The sequence below is a fragment of the Engraulis encrasicolus genome, chromosome 12, assembly GCF_034702125.1.
Source record: "Engraulis encrasicolus isolate BLACKSEA-1 chromosome 12, IST_EnEncr_1.0, whole genome shotgun sequence".
NCBI lineage: Eukaryota > Metazoa > Chordata > Actinopteri > Clupeiformes > Engraulidae > Engraulis > Engraulis encrasicolus.
The window spans coordinates 22,555,064-22,572,167 of NC_085868.1; the positions used below are offsets into that span (position 1 = coordinate 22,555,064).

At 46.1% G+C, this 17,104-nt stretch overlaps 1 protein-coding gene across 1 annotated transcript in view; it reads left to right on the forward strand.

Annotated features, from left to right (window-relative positions):
• Positions 1–17,104, forward strand: part of agap1 (ArfGAP with GTPase domain, ankyrin repeat and PH domain 1) — a 157,557-nt gene that overhangs the window by 6,760 nt on the left and 133,693 nt on the right. The gene's annotated exons all lie outside the window — the stretch shown is intronic.

The window sequence follows — 17,104 nt, forward strand, 5'->3', positions numbered from 1 at the left end:
TGATCGTGTGCTAATCCAGCTGCAGGGACGCGGTGACGTGCATCTTGGCAGAGCTTGGCGGGTGATTATCAGTGTGCTGCTTATGTTTACTGTAAACCGCGCTGAGGTGTGTGAAGTGTAAATGTTGGTTTTCCTCATTATTAGCTTCCACATTCTTCACATTCCTTTGCCGTTCTAGAAGTAGTTAAGACCAGGGGTGTGTGTGTGTGTGTGTGTGTGTGTGTGTGTGTGTGTGTGTGTGTGTGTGTGTGTGTGTGTGTGTGTGTGTGTGTGTGTGTGTGTGTGTGTGTGTGTGATTTAGGGGAGATTAGCCGCCCCAATGCTCTAACCTCTAACCCCACCGCTAATTGCTAACTTTTAAAAAATCCCTAGTTTTATATCCCTTGTGTCGTCTCGCTCCTACATCCTTTGCAACTCTAAAGTTGAGATTTAATAGAAACTGGAGCGCTGCACTGTTTTGCATACACATAGTTTTTATGCACACAGCTAGATGAAACCCCTTCATTATTCTGGTTAACCGTTGCTGTGGTCAGTGAGGTAGGCCCTCTAAATTTAGGCACGATCCAGATCCAAAATCCAAAGTCCAAAAAGCAATGGTTATTGTGCGCCATTTTGCTTTTGCATAGCGGAGGCAGTGGACTGGAGAAGGCATCTGAACCGCTGCAGTTAAAAATACCAGGAGGCAGAATGTGAAATAGCATTTTCCAGCGTGAGGTCAGTAGTCGACTGCTGCGACTGGTTCAGGGCACAGATGGGAGCTCTGCAGGGCGTTCTCAGTCACCGTTGCGAATAAGGAGTCAAGTCTGGCTTATTCACGAGTGCCCTTCAGATTACTTGCTGCCGCCGCCCCTCTGTTCAGTAACCACCAGCCAGTCATGCATAGTAGCTCTCACACCCACTCAGTTTGGTGGTGGTGGTGGTGGTGGTGGTTACAAGTACTGCACCCACAGATGTTGTTAATCAAGCATCAGCTTATCTTGCGAAGTAGTCTCACCAAAACATCAAATTAGGAAAAAAAAAATCTCGAAGGTTGGTGCCAAAGGGGTCAAGTTACTAAAAGACATAAAACAGCATAAATAAGGCTTATTATTGTCATATGTGGCTTCTTTTTCTCCTGTCCCCTCTACGACCCTATTGTACCTCAGTGTGAATTGTCAAACTTGCTTTTAGAAATGGCAGTGCTCTTTGTGCATGTGCAATAATTTGAACGGAATGTGCGCTGAATGGCCATGCATCTGCTCTGTGATTGGCCCACAGGAGGCTTAGTCATAATGGAATGATTCTTTTTGTGTGTGTGTGTGTGGGTGCTGCGCTTTAATTGGAGGATAATTAATGAGTAGAACTCTGGAAGCCAACATTTCATGTGGCGTTGTTGGAAGATTCCAGAACGAAACGATTGGTGAGATTCTTCCTCCTCTTCTTCCTGCCACTCCCGCTGCTTCTCCAGTTGTCCCTTCTCTGACTTGGCCCCATACATCACGTGTTTGGAGACCTACCACCACCACCACCACCATAAGCAGCAGTAGCCCATAGATTATTCTAGTGTGTGTGGTGGTGCGTGGCGCCTGAGGGGGGTCTCTGTCATCACCCATCAGGCTTCACCCCCCTCCTACCCGACCTGCTATTCCCCTCCCATCCTCACCAAATGCAGCAGGCTAATGGTGTTGGGCTCTGGCATGGCTTGGCATGGCCCTGCGCAGCTCATGTGACCTACATCCACACTCATCTGGAAGTAACTCATCTGGCTAAGGCTGATGGCTGGCTGGCTGGCTGGCATGCTGGGCCCGGCGTGGCATTCCTCTGCAGGAGGAGATGGTCCAGCATGTTTCATCTTTTTTTTTTTTTGAGGCTTGTTGAATCTATCTCCGTATCTCTACCCTACTCTACTGTTGAATATGAATTTGAAGACAGCGAGAGGGTGCCCCGCGAAGAGCCTGTCGGAGTGTGCTCTGCAGTAGCAGCAGCAGCAGGTTGGAGGCTGAGAAAAGATGAGATGAGAGCAGTGAATGCAGGTGATGAGGAGAAGGCTTCAGATATATTGCTGAATTATTTGCTGAAATAGTGGTGCACACCCGTACTGTGCACTGCGTGCAATGGATTTTTGTATTTTAACATTCACTCTTGCACAGTCAATCACATACAGAAATCTTGTCCGATAACAGATCACCATTGCATGGCTTGCATGGCTTCTATTTTATAGCACAATCTTTTTTTTTACGCCATCTGAGTCTGCCCCCCACCACCACTAAACACACTTTTCCTCCCCTTCTCCAAGTTAGCGTACGGTATGTATATGTGCTCCTCGATTCGCATAACTTAGCTTATAGGATTCCCTTACTGCACTCCTCTGCAGGGCAAACGCGTGTTCTCTGTCTGAGTGTGTGTCTGCAGCAGCAGCAGCAGCAGACTCCATCAAGTCTTTCCCTCCATCAGTAATGAGTCCACCGTGCCTGCCTCCCCTATGCAGCAATATGGAATCAGAACTCTGTGAAAATAATGATGTCTGGGGATCCAGAGAGTTCCACTGCGGCAATGCAGTGTGTCCCCAACCACTATCCTCCCCTGAATTCCAAATGCTTTTCAGTTTCTCCAAACATGCATTTAATAGGTCACCATTTTGCTCTGTCTCGTCCCGCATCTGACGGCGCTCTTTGCTCCCATACATATTTAATACGGTTTGTCTGAGGTACGGATATTGGTGGATAAGGTCTTACTTTTGTCTGAAATAATCTCTTGTCATCATCAAGTATGTCTTTGTGGAAGGAAGTTGGTATGGAATGCAGCTTGCTTTGTGCCCATCCAAAGTCTCTCTTCCTCTCCTCTCTCCATCCCTCCAACTCTCCTTCCTTCCCTCCTTCCTCCCAGTCTGTCCTTCCCTCTGCTCTGTCGGGGTCAGTTGTGTCTATGTTGGGTGGTAGCGGACAGCAAAAGACCGGATGTGCTCCTCTGGATTTTCCACAGTCGGGTTTCATCTTTTTTTTCCACAGCTGGTTTTGGCTGACATGACGAGGCTGAGCTGGCTGTTTTGGATGCACTAAAGAAACTGTCACATTGGGGAACAAGGGAAAACTGATCATGAGTTACATCTAGAATGTTTTTTGTTTGTCTATCTATGTTGTGGTCTACTTTGCCCCTTACTTTTTAAAGCATTATGTCTAGAGGTGCTCCGATCACCATTTTTTGGCCCGATCACCGATACCGATCACCAAAAATCTTTATCTGCCGATTACCGATCATTGCCGATCACAAAAATTATTTCCTATTTTTTTAATAGCCTATTAATTATCCTTATTGAATACCATTTCTGCCCATAAACCAATCAATCTTAATTTGAACATGTCTATTATTAGGCTATTATTATTATTATTATTATTATTATTATTTATTATTATTATTATTATTATCATCTTTCAGACTAGTGTTGGTAATACAGTCTACAGTATTAATCAATATGTAAGTTATTGCATAGAATAACTAAACTATTTAAGATTGAATTGAAACTGAAACATTACATCAAATAGTCTTCCACATACGAGAAAAAAACAACCTGTCGCTTTAAATGAGCAGCCTCGTGAGAAGAGCCCCTCCCCTCTCTGTCACCGTCCTCAGTTGCAGTGCTCCGTTACCGTTCTGAATCTCTCTCTCAAGTTTTAACCACATCTGTCGCCGTTTGGCGTTTCAGCGACTATCAAACTAATCGACTGACTGCCAATTACAACTTTGAAAACAATAATTGACATGTTTGTGCTGACAACGTGAAGTTGTCGCGTGCTGACCGAGGCAACTACACATTAGAACGTAAAATGGCTCACTGGCGAGTAGCCTACTCAATCGCAAATTACATTGTCAGGTAAACGGCGCATGGATCGGAAAATCAGATCATTGTTGATGCAGATATGGTTATGAATGGTGGAAATGAAGGGGGGAATGGCGAAAAGTTATAGACAAGCAAAGATGCCTTCTTTTGGTGCAGTTGCAGCTGTGCAGAGCCAGCGTCTACATGCCAGGTGTAAAGACAAATGGTTGCGTGAGGAATTTAATATCTCTCGATCGGTTTTTTGATCGGCATGTTTTTCCGATCACCGATCAGGCTATTTTTGGCCATTATCGGCCGGTCATGATCGGCAGCCGAGCAATCGGAGCACCTCTAATTATGTCAAGCCTATGTGCTTCCCCCCGTATCTTTACATCGATATACTGTGGGGGATATATATTTGTCCAAACAGTAGAATAAAACGAAGAGGCGGGTTTAGCATATAAGATACCATCAGTGGTCGCTGCAAAGGGAAAAGAATCTGGCGCCACATGGATGTCTATTTTCTGTTATTTATTTTTTTAGTGCAGTAAGACTAACGTTTCGACATGCGTCTTCATCAGAGTCCTTGCACTTATTATTTAGTCCTGCTCTGGTTGCTCCGGATTGTCAAATTAGAAGCGCAGAGGGCGTATTTCCCTTCTTTGTAAACCATCAGTGGTCATCAGTGGCCAATGCCCAGCAGGTGACTCTAAACACAGCTTGAACCCTGGCAAATAACATAAAATAGAAAACCCCTCAAAGTTCCCTCAAACTGTGAATTTGTTGCCATTTGAAATGGCTTTTTTGTTTTGTTGTGGTTTGCCACGTATCATTTACCGTCTTTGTAGTGTTGGTACTTGGTGGATATAGTCTGTGCTACATACATTATGAGCGCTAGTGATGGTTAGCATGAGGCTAGCGTAGATTGAGTTGTAAGATAGGTCCTGTCTTCAAATTGGCAGAGTGGCTCATGATAACTTCTTGCAGTTCCCCCCGACCAGATGTTGGGAAAAAGACACAGTATTGCTTTAAACCATAAACGATCATGATCCAGTCAGCTTCGTCCCTTCTGTTCTGTAACCTCAAACCTTTTCTCTGCACTGTGAGAGTGAAGCAGGCTTTTATTGTGTGGAATGAGCTAGGTGGTATCCTAAAACTGGAACAGGGGCCCGCCATGATTATGATGATTCAGATCCTCTGAGAATATAGCAGCACATTTGTACAGAACATGCTCACGGCCCACCTGCAGGTTCCGAGTTATACTTAGCCCGCTCAGGTCCTTACCTGCCCCATTTTGCTGTTTTTTTTTTTTTAACATTACATTACATGACATTGCACTTAGTGCAAGTACTTTCATCCAAGGAGACTTGTATAGAGAATCTCAATGGCATCCCCTTGGCGCTTGCTCTCACTACCATCCCTAGGCTTCAGAGTTGAACACAAGTATTTTTTTTCCTCAATTTCATACAAAAGAGAAAGCCAGTTGTGCCATTTGAGTGAAGGCATACTTTTCCGTGTCATTTTCTTGACATCTGTTATGCAGAGTACACACACTAACAAATCGGTAATCTACATAGGACCAAAGACGGTGGAAGCGGAGTGAACCTTTTAGGGGCCAACGTAAGAAAAGGCAGTAAAGCCTGTTTAATTCATTTTTTTTATGCTGTCTTAACATGGCTATGTATGCATATTAATTCAGAATGTGGCGGGAGCTCTACAGTTAACAGGTATTGTAATAGCATCCTTGCAGCATGATGCTTACTTCAGCTAATACTATCCTATGGAGTAAGCTTACCTTTTGACTGTACTCTATATTGGCCATGGGCTGCCGTCTCAGCAATCTGACAAGCAATCCTCGTCGTCCAGTGGTCATGTCTATATGGCCAGATTGCAATGCGTAGGGCACAGGTCTTTTCTGTGTGTGTGTGTGTGTGTGTGTGTGTGTGTGTGTGTGTGTGTGTGTGTGTTTCCTTCCGCTTCGCTGATTAAAATGTTGGTATTAAGGTCAGTGTGTGTGTGTGTGTGTGTGTGTGTGTTTCCTTCCGCTTCGCTGATTAAAATGTTGGTATTAAGGTCAGTGTGTGTGTGTGTGTGAGAGAGAGAGTTACAGTAGATTACGGTATGCTTTGGGGAGGGCCAGATGCTAGGCTGCGTGTTGGGAATAGGGAAACTGCATGTTTGGAATCGGGATGCTGTGTGTTGGGATGATTTTTGAGCTGGCCTGTTCAGGGATCAGATTAAAACAAATTGTGCGTGTGTGTGCGTGCATACGTGCTTATGTAAAAAAAAAAAAAGTGCACTCCCTTCCAATTTACACTGACATGCTTAACCGCCACTGAGTTGAACGTACAGTGCTGTACCTCCCAAGACATGTAAACATACTCTGCAAACACGTATTTAACCTCATCCTTCGAAGTGGAGGATGGTTTGTTTACACGAGTTAGGCCTCGTTGGTCTTTTAGGTGTTTCAAAATTTCAAAACGGGTTTTGCGGTTTGTTTGTTTTCTTCAGGTTCTGCAGCTTGCATAATGTGCTTAACTGTCAGTCAAGTCAACACGATCACCTTCAACCATCAACCATACTTGAGTAATCTTAACTTAATTCTAGATTAGGGCCTCTATCTTTTCTGACCAGATTACAGTTAAGCAGAGAGTTCAGTCTGTGTGTCACGGAGAGTAACATTAGTTCAGCATCATGGCATGTGTCGGTGCTCTTTTCTCTCCCCAACCACCACGTGTTAAACATTTTCTCTTGCAAATGTGTGCTGCATATGTTGTGTGTGTGTGTGTGTGTGGATATGGGCTTTCTTGTGGGCCCAGTGAACGCTTTCATGTCATTAGCATTTCCCTTTTGTCTTCCAGTTCCCACATATAGCCCACATTCTATGGCACAGCACCACAGAATAGACAGTCGCACATGCGTGTCAATGGGCTTATCTGCCTTCGCAACTAGCCTGATTATCATCGACTTTCAAATCTCTTCGAGACTTGGTCTGACCAAGAGCATAACAATTTTCATTTCCCAAACGGCATGGTTGACAAGCCTCCATTGGTTTGCTTATCGTTGTTTGCTTCCCGACAAAGTGGGAGGAGGGCACGGCCTGGCTACTTCGCAACAGAATTTTCTGATTGGCTGATGGGGTGGCCATTAATTCCTTGTTGCCGGTCAGGCGTCAAACGTGCGACTAGTACGCATACGTACCGGCTCAATATGTCTTTGCCCCTAGCACGACACACTAGGGATGCACCGATACCAGAGAGAGTAGAGAGAGAGAGGTTCCATTGGCCCATTGTTTCCGGGTTCTATTGCAAGGGGGGGGGGCATCCCCCTTTAGGCAGACCTAAGGACTGTTTTATTCATTGTAGGAGTATTATGTATCGGTATCGGTGCATCCTTACGACACACTGCTACTTGGTCTGTGGGAAGCTTGGTTTTCCATGTGCTACTATCACAGGAAGGAAGACCCACTACTGCACCACAGCAGCCTATCTCATTAACTCGACTTACTGACTCACTGGCTTCACCCTGGTTGAACCTTCCCACACTCTCACACACACACACTGTACACACACCACTGTCCCTTTCTTCTCAGGACAAGTGCCTATGCTAGTTAACCCCCCTGTGGTGTTGACATTCGTTGTGTTTTGATTGGAAAACACAAGCTAGCGCGTCTTCTCGCTTGAATCTACTGTGTATACTGTTCTGGCGGGATCACTGTTGTGAATGCAGTTCATATAGTTTTCGGTTGAGGAAACTAGCTTACATGGAAACATGTAGAGGTAGCATGTACGTATGAACTTCAAGAATTTATCCCTGTTGAATATCCTTTGTGCAATTTTGAATTTCTCAGTTTTGAAGTGCACACAATCTTAAAATCCTAAAGGTTCACAATGAAACTCGTGCCCGTTTTATCTTTCAACACACACCCCCCATTTCTCATCAGGGGTCTCAATTCAGCTGACTGTTAAAAGTTCAGTTCAGAGTTAGTTTTCCTGCTGTGCCCTTTACAGAGTTCACGACCCCTTAGGCCAGCCAGACATCATCCCCCATCCATCAGTGAGGAGAACACCACTTCTCCCTGGTCATTCCATTCAGTGATCTGGGTTAGATCTTAGATTGTGTATTTAGATTCCTAATTCTCAGTTTAGTAACTGTGTGTGGAGATGATACGAGGGAGAGGTTGCCGTTAGTAGTAAAGCACCTCTTCCTGTTGCTGTCTTGGCCTGCTCTATCATTGGCCGTATCGCTCCAGATTTTTTTGCATAACCAGTTCAAGCTGTTCTTCAGAGCCACACGAGGCTCCCAGTCTTGTAGATTTGAATAACTACTCAACGGGGGTTTCCCTGTTCTGCTTCTGCCATATTCAAGCAATTTAACACAACCATAAAACACACAATGTAGGACTAAAGTAGCCAGCTGCTATAAAAGAAGGACGTTTCCCAAAAAGGAGCAATTTTTAACACTGGAATGAACGCTGTTGGTTAGATGTTTTATAACAGGCATGACATCATGCACATGTTAAAAGGTAGGATAAATTGAATTTCTATTGATGTAGTGAAGGTTTATGCAAGCACATTTATCTCAATACATCTAATATTTTTAAAGTCTTTGTAAAGTTGCGTTAGAATAGGGTTTTTTTGGAGACTGAATGCTTTTATCTTAAATGCTTTCTTATTTTCATCCACGTACTACCTTTTAAAGAATGATTCTTTGATCTGTATTGCTATCACAGCAGGAGTAAATGTAAAAGCTTCGTGTTTCTCAAGTATTGCCACATTTTGTCTGTTTTGTGCACCTCTATCCACCCACACATGTCCACTTCTCTGTCTGGCTTCCTGGGCGGAAAGTGGAAAAGTGGGTGACAGACTTGTTGTGACCCCTGTATCTTTGTTGCTGTGTGTGTGTGTGTGTGGAAGGGGAAACAGTGGTGGGTGTGTGTGGGAAGATGTTCTGCAGACTGCTGTTGGAAGCGGTAGATAGAGGACACAGATGAGGGGGGAAAGAAAAAGGAACATTTTCACACAGCTGTGCACATCTGTTTTGGGAGGTTTAGCCAGGACTTGGCTCTGTTCAACAGCATCAGCAGCAGCAGCAGTAGCCCTATTGCAGACCAGAATGGCAGGAGTGAGACCCAGGCTCTCACACACACTATCAGGGCTGGGGAACCCATTTCTCGAGGGCCGTTTGCGGCCCTTGAGGCCGTTTTATCCAATATAATTTTAATGTAATGCAGCTTCACATGAAATATGCAATATTTTGTAAAAGAATCTTAGAAAAAACATTTACAATACAATTAAGTTATAGTCCGGGGGCATAGTGAAGGTGTAGTCTCTTTTAAAGGTAGCTGCCTTCAATATAGGCCTAAAGTGCAGGCCCTCGGATGAATTTGAAGCGGCCCCCCGAATGAAAAAGGTTGCCCACCCCTGCTCTAGATAGACAGGCAAAGAGATATCATATCACTCTTGAAACCTCTTTAGAATAATCAGAATCTAGTGTTTTTTTCCCCTCAAAACATTTTGTAATGACATTAGTGGGTGTTTTTGCACTGAAGTGAAAATGTGTTGAGGAGGACTTGATGTGTTTTCATTCTGCTACTTTAAAGTCGACAGGTGGTCCTTTGTAGCCAGCCACAGTGCTTGCCAAGATCTTGCATCAATGTAATATCTGAGGTGTCAGAACTCCTGTAGTTTTTCAGTAAAAAAAAAAAAAAAACATATTTCACTTATTCCTTTTTAATGAGAGGATGACACTGCCGCCCGTGACTGTGAGTAACAGTGAGTGAGTGTCACTCAAAGCTGCCAGTCTCCGAGAAGGGAAATAAGGGAAAGAGGGCGAGTCTCCCATCCCCTGCTCAGCTGTCTGTGTGATTGACAGAACTAGTTCGGAACGGAGATAGAGAAGAGAGAGAGAGAGAGAGAGGCAGCCAGAGTTTTCACCAGCTGTTTCCCTCTCTTCAACCACCTCCTGTGACGGACACGACTTCTTTACAAGTGTTTGGTCAAATAAACCTGTCAGTGGGTTTGTGTTATTGCTTTGGTCATCAACGGAGTGGGCTTTTGCTTTGACACTCGACAGGTGAACGCCTGCCTGTTTGAACGCCTGCCTGTGCTGTGCTGAACACTCACAGATATTACCAGACCGTCAGTTTACAGAAATCGTGAAACAAATCAGTCACAGAAGGGTTGCTGGTTTAGTTGAGTAATGTGGAAACAATGTGTTGCGTGTCAGTATCAGCACACAGACACGGTTGTGAAGAAGTTGTTTGGCAAAACAAGAAGTGACCAGAAATAGAACTGAATGTCTTGTCTAGTCTGGTGCTCTTCACAGTCCAGTCTGTCTACTGAGACACAACCGAACTGCCAAAGGCAGCTTATCTATCATGCTGAAAGCAGTCCTTGCACATCTCTGGCTGTTGTTGAGGATGCACGCCTGTAGAATGACAGACCCATGAAAGACAAAAACAAAAAGAAGTCCTCATGCTGTTTGTGATTGAGCATATTGCATGCCTACTAGGGCTGTAACGATATTGTATCGAACCGAGAAATCGTGATACACAGACTCACGATACTGTATCGTGATACAAGGAGGCAGTATCGTGATACGCCCTTTCAAAGTTTTATTACCCATTAGTCCAGAAAACAACCTTATGATTTGATGTGATAGTGTTTCCAAACTTCAGTGGCGATACATTTCAGAAATCGTGGGGTGTATCGAACCGTAGGTCAAAAATCGTAATACGAACCGAATCGTGAGTTGAGTGTATCGTTACAGCCCTAATGCCTACTTTATGAGGGTCCTAGAACTCCCAACAAGTTTTGCAACATGCTGGCTATTTGACTGCCCGCTCTGCCAGACAACATGCCGTCTTTTTTTTTTTTTACTAGCTTCATCAATTGCTGGTGACAGGAACAATGTCAACAATGCAAGACCATGGTCATGTCCCAGACAAGGTACTCTTGTTCTCCTAGTAGTCTTGTTCTCCTAGATTGTCAAAGGAGGCCCTCACCTTACCTCAGCTGTTAAGAGCGTTACATCATGAGACTCCTTCCAGGTGTGGCACCCGCCTTGACCTTTCACAATGAGGCGCAACGTTGGACGTCTTGTCTGTTGGCAATTTCTTGCCAAATCGGCTTTAAATTGTGTAACCTGAGGCTGATTTAGAGTTAAGAGTGATTAGGGAGATGCAGGTGATTCGGGTGCTCTGTCTGCCGTGTTTTGTTGTGTTGTCTGCTGTGTTCTCTGCTTGTCTGTGTCCTTGTCCTTGTTGTTGTTGTTGCTCAGTGGCAAAAAGGCAACTTCCATGACATCACAGAAACTAGGAAGGTTTTGACCCTTCGTCAGACAGACACCACCTACACTCTCTATCTCTGTCTCCGTCTCTGTCTCTGTTGTTCTCTCTCTCTCTCCCTCTCTCTCTCCCTCTCTCTTTCTCTTTCTCTCTCTCTCGCGCGCGCGTGTACACACACACACACACACACACACACACACACACACACACACACACATACACACACACACACACACACACACACACCACCCTCTCACGCACACACAGACAGTGAATGTAGGCCATACAACTGCTATCCAAGCGAGCAGCTTGTTGCGTAGCCCGAGCGGGCCATTAACAAAGGGGGTCTTTTGTCCACAGCTGGTCATAGATGGTGGGCCTTGCTTGCTTCCTCGAGTGGAACTCATTCTCTCTCCTCCATGCAGCCCAGTGTGGAGTGGAGGAGCATCAGGGGTTTTGTTTAAGGGGCTGCGCTGCGCTGCTTGCTTGCTTGGCTGACTGCACTGCTCTCCACTGTCTCAGAGGCCCTCTCTGTCTCAGAGATCACAGCTGCTAGGCTCAAGTGCGCAAGCATGGTGCCTACACTCAGGCAAGGGACAGTAGCCTTAGATTTTTAGATTTGCTAGTACAGTAGTAGACAGTAGGGATAGAAGTGTTACATGCTGATGAATTCCATCAGATTTGTAAGCTTCACGTGAACTGATGGGCTACTCTAATGCTAGATCCCATAATAAACGCATCTATGTTGAGACGCGGCCAGTCTTTGTTCAAAATGCCCCCACAGTCAATGCTATTTTGCTACTTTGCCATTCATTTGAACGAGGCACCACCGGCTGCTGTCGTGAAAATTCTGCCGAGATGTATTTTCCAAATGCTGCGCGGCACTGAGCCTTCTCCCATTCCGCTACCACCGTGTTGCTGTGTTGCTTCAGTCCCACCGACGGCGGCACAGCGGGTGTGAAAAGGCCCTTGGAGCCTCCTGTCCCTCGCCTTTCACCCTGACTTGGTGCACGATGAGAAGGTTCTACTGTCCAGTAGTGCTCCACAAAGCCAAAACTTCATACACATTTCGTTGTGTAGAACTTTTCACATCCTTCTTATGTCCTCTTATGAGGTTTGAAACCTTTGAATAAGAAACCGTTTCTTACTCTTTTGTCTCTAGTCCCTGAACTAAATGCCCTGGCCATTCTTAAGCTGTACACATGCCAGTAGGGGAGTGGCTGACATGTAATTGCCATAAAGTACGAGCCGCTCTAGAAATAGCACAATTACCTGCTGCAATGAGGTTACATGCTTCACATAACAACATAACAAAATAAACAGTGAATGGTGTAGTAGATGGGCGCTGCAGGTGGTGACTGGCGTGGCGAGGGTTAACAGTTAAATTGATGACTGTTTTCATAGGGGCGCCGTGGGTGCTGGCTTACTGAGGTTGCTGGGAACAGTCTCGGTGGTGGTGGTGGTAACGTTTGATTGGCTCATCATATTGAAATGGACCAATGATGTGGATGGGTTCGTGAACACAGAGACTTGCGATGATTGGCTGTGTGAGTGCAGTCTCGCCGCAGGGGGTTCCGTTGGTGTTATCGCTACAGTGGCGGAGGTTTCGGCTGATCTGTGGTGATTGCCGTAGGGCTAGGAGACGGATGTGGGGGGGTGATCCTCCCCCTACTCCTCCTGGTACCTTAGACCCCTCCCTTCCTCTCTCGTACCCCCCTTTATTTGGTTTCTAGCCACGGGGATCTCCACTGTAATCCCTATAATGCCTTTTCATTCACTCCGCTTTTTATCTCTCCATCTCCCTCTCTCTCCCTCGCTCCCTTGCTCCCTCGCTCCCTCTTTCTCCCTCTTTGAGGATCCTGGGTTTATCTGTCTTTACCCCCTTATTTCCCTCCGTCTCTCTTTCTCAGTTGTTCCTTTCAGGATGTTGGTTTTATACACACCAGCTCTCTGTGAGGATCTTGGTATCTCTCTCCCTCTCCCTCTCTCTCTCCCTCTCTCTCTCTCTCTCTCTCTCTCTCTCTCTCTCTCTGAGGATGTTCTCTGTCCCTCTCTCTCTCTCTACTCGTCTCCTCATGGCCTTTCCTCATCCTCTCTCTCTCTCTCTCTCTCTCTCTCTCTCTCTCTCTCTCTCTCTCTCTCTCTCTCTCTCTTCTCTCTCTCTCTCTCTCTCTCTCTCTCTCCCCCTCTCTCTCTCTCTCTCTCTCTCTCTCTCTCTCTCTCTCTCTCTCTCTCTCTCTCTCTCTCTCTCTCCTTCCCCCTGCTCGGGGTAACTCCTGCAGCTAAGCTAATCCTGTGTTCCATGAGTGGAGTGTCCATTGTTCTCCCCCAGTCAGCTGGCACTGTGGCTGCAGGCGCTAGGCAGCAGGGCTAATGAGGGCCATTTGGCTTCAGGGGCATCACTTACAGCTCTCTGTGTCTGTGTGTGCACGTGTGTGTGTGTGTGTGTGTGTGTGCGCGTGTGCGTGTGCACGACGTTGTGTGTGTGTGTGTGCACGACGTTGTGTGTGTGTGGTGTGTGCTCGTTTGTGTAGGCCTTGACGGGTATGAGTGTGTTGGTAAAGAAGGGCAATCTCATTGTTGTATAATGAGTATGCATACATGCGTCTTCTGTTTGGCGTGTGTGTGTGTGTGTGCGTGATTGCGCTTGCGTGCGCTTGCGTGCGTGCGCGTGTGTGCGTGTGTGTGTGTGTGTGCGTGTGTGTGTTTTGGTGGGGGGTTGGTATGGGGGTATGCTAATAAGTGGTTACATATGGTGAACACACATTTGCCACCCAACTGAGCAGCCATTGTGGTGCTGTGCCTCCCATATAGCATGACACAGGCTGAGGCTATAATGTGTTTATGTTTGAGCAGCAAACAGCGTGGTGGTGCTCCTGATCTATAGCTTATTTAATTGGCCATATTGCCAGATGACACTTTGATTGCACTGGGTGACCCTTAGTGGTTGATTAGCACATAATGAAGAGGTCTGCCAGCTTATAATATGAACTGAAAACAAAGCTGCACAAACTCTATACCTTCCTCACAGGATAGTGGACAGGGATGTTGGGTTGCCAATAGGGATGCAAACGATTAATCGATTAATCGACTTTAATCGATCAATGCGTTAATCGATTAAAAAAACATTAATCGCAATTAATCAACTATTCAACTGACAAGAGACCCAGGTGAAATGGGCATGTGAAGAGTGTGTGTGAAGAGGGGTGTGAATAGTTGGAATATTTAAGTCGCCTTTGGATTTAAGAATTGAAATAGAATTAATTGAAATGTGGTATATTTGAAAGTTTACAGTCATTTTATAATTTCCTATCACACTTGAGATCCCTTTCCCACTGTACAGTGGTTGAACAACACTGGCTCACAGTATGACATAGCGCCATTGGTATCGGTTATCGTACGTATTGACTTGCAGCTGTCAAAACTGATGGATTTCCTTGTAGGTTTGTAAGAAAATGCGTCCTGAGGGAAAGCCCCATGGTGAGCTGTTTGGGCTTGCCTCAACATGCGTCTGGTGTTTTGGGCAGATGCTTAATCATTCATGAACTGCATTTAAGAGGTTGGGCTTTGCAAAATCACGCAGACAGGAACATATTAATACTTAAACATTTGTAGATGGAACTAATTTATTTAAATTCCCAAACATCTTGTAAACACAGCGGTAGGCTAGACACTGCTTTGTCAACAAAACGGCCAAAAATGCAAAGCAGTGTTACACTGCATGCTTCATCCAGGAGTCACCCCTTACTTGCCAAAATCGCCACTGGGTCATGTCACGTGAAATCAGACATCTTTTTCTGACTTACACTGACTGATATAATCAAGGCTGAATCGCAGGCTGGTCGCAGTTTACCTCGCTCCTAGCAATACCACCAGCGCCAGAAGCGAGGCACTGAACGAGCTGCATCGGGGAATCAGTGAACAACAAGATGCACACCCAGATGCCTTCACAGTGGTCATGGGAGATTTCAACCACGGAAATCTCAAAACAGTTCTTCCAAAATTTCACCAACATGTTAACTTTCCAACAAGAGGACAAAACACCCTGGACTTTGTTTTATAACCCAAAACAAGGAGCATACAAGGCAAAGCCCATCCCCCACATCGGCCTATCAGACCACCTAACGATTCTGCTACTGCCAGCCTACAGACAAAAGGTAAAACTCACCAAACCAGCTCTGAAGGAGGTGAGAAAATGGCCAGACGGGATGCCGTGTCACGACTACAAGACTGCTTTGAAACCACAGATTGGGACATGTTCAAAACAGCTGCCACCCACAGCAACCACATTGACATTGAGGAGTACACAGACACTGTGACCTCCTACATCACAAAATGCATTGATGATGTTACAGAAATAAAACGCATCACCACCAGAGCCAACAGAAGCCATGGTTCACAGGAGACGTTCACAGAATGCTGAGGGCCAGAGACAAAGCCTTCAGAGCAGGAGACGTAGCTGGCCTAAAAGCAGCAAGAGCAAACCTGTCCCCAGGGCATCAGAAAGCAAAAAGGAATACTCGGACAAAATAACAACACACTTCAAAGACAGCAGAGATGCACAGAGCCTGTGGCAGGGCATACAGGCCATCACGGACTATAAGCCCGCACCACGAAGCTGTTGACAACAACACCTCTCTGCTAAACGACCTGAACAGTTTCTTTGCCCGTTTTGAAGCACAAAATGACACTCATCCACAGAAAACTCCCCTCCCCCCCATGATCAACCCCTGTACCTGTCCTCTGCCAGTGTGAAGAGGACACTGGCCACCATCAACCCACGCAAAGCAGCTGGCCCAGACAACATACCTGGCCGAGTGTTGAAGGATTGTGCAGAAGAGCTGAAGGATGTCTTCACAGACATCTTTAACATCTCTCTGGAGCAAGCAGTCATCCCATCACTTTTCAAAGCTGCTACCATCATACCCGTGCCGAAGAAATCATCACCATCATGCTTCAATGACTACCGTCCTGTAGCACTGACGCCCATAATCATGAAGTGCTTCGAACGGCTAGTCCTGTCACACATCAAAGCCACCCTCCCCCCCACCCTGGACCCCTACCAGTTCGCATACCGAGCCAAGCGATCCACGGAGGATGCAATCTGCTCTGCCCTCCATCCAGCCCTCACCCACTTGGACAATAAAGACTCATATGTGAGAATTCTGTTCATTGACTTCAGCTCAGCATTCAATACCATAATACCACAACAACTCATCAGAAAACTGGACAAACTAGGTTTCAGCACCTCCCTCTGCAACTGGCTGCTGGACTTCCTGATGCAGAGACACAAGCAGGACGGTAGGGAATAACACCTCAAGCACCCTGACCCTGAGCACGGGGGCTCCGCAAGGTTGTGTTCTCAGCCCCCTGCTTGTTCACGCTGCTGACACATGACTGCACAACGACCCACAGCACTAACCATCTAGTGAAGTTTGCGGATGATACAACACTGGTGGGCCTCATCACTAAGGGCGATGAGACCCACTACAGAGAAGAAGTAGACCTGCTGGCCAGATGGTGCAAAGACAACAACCTCCTGCTGAATGTCAACAAGACCAAGGAGATTGTTGTCAACTTTCAGAGGGTCCAAAAACAACTGCCACCACTGACCATCGACGGTGATGCTGTGGAGAGAGTGAGCAGCACCAAGTTCCTTGGAGTGCACATCAGCGACGACCTCTCTTGGACCACCAACACTACATCACTGGCGAAGAAGGCCCATCAGCGTCTCTACTTCTTGCGCAAACTAAAGAAGGCAAGTGCTACCATCATGACAACATTCTACAGAGGAATCATAGAGAGCGTTGTGTCCAGCTGCATCACAGTGTGGGGAGGAAGCTGCACGGAGAAAAACAGGAAGACACTCCAGCGTGTTGTGAACACAGCGAAGAAGATCATTGGAGTACCACTCCCCTCCCTGCAGGACATTTACACCGCACGCCTCACCCGAAAAGCACTGATGATCATCAAAGACACAAGCCACCCTGCACACAAACTGTTCAGCCTCCTGCCCTCTG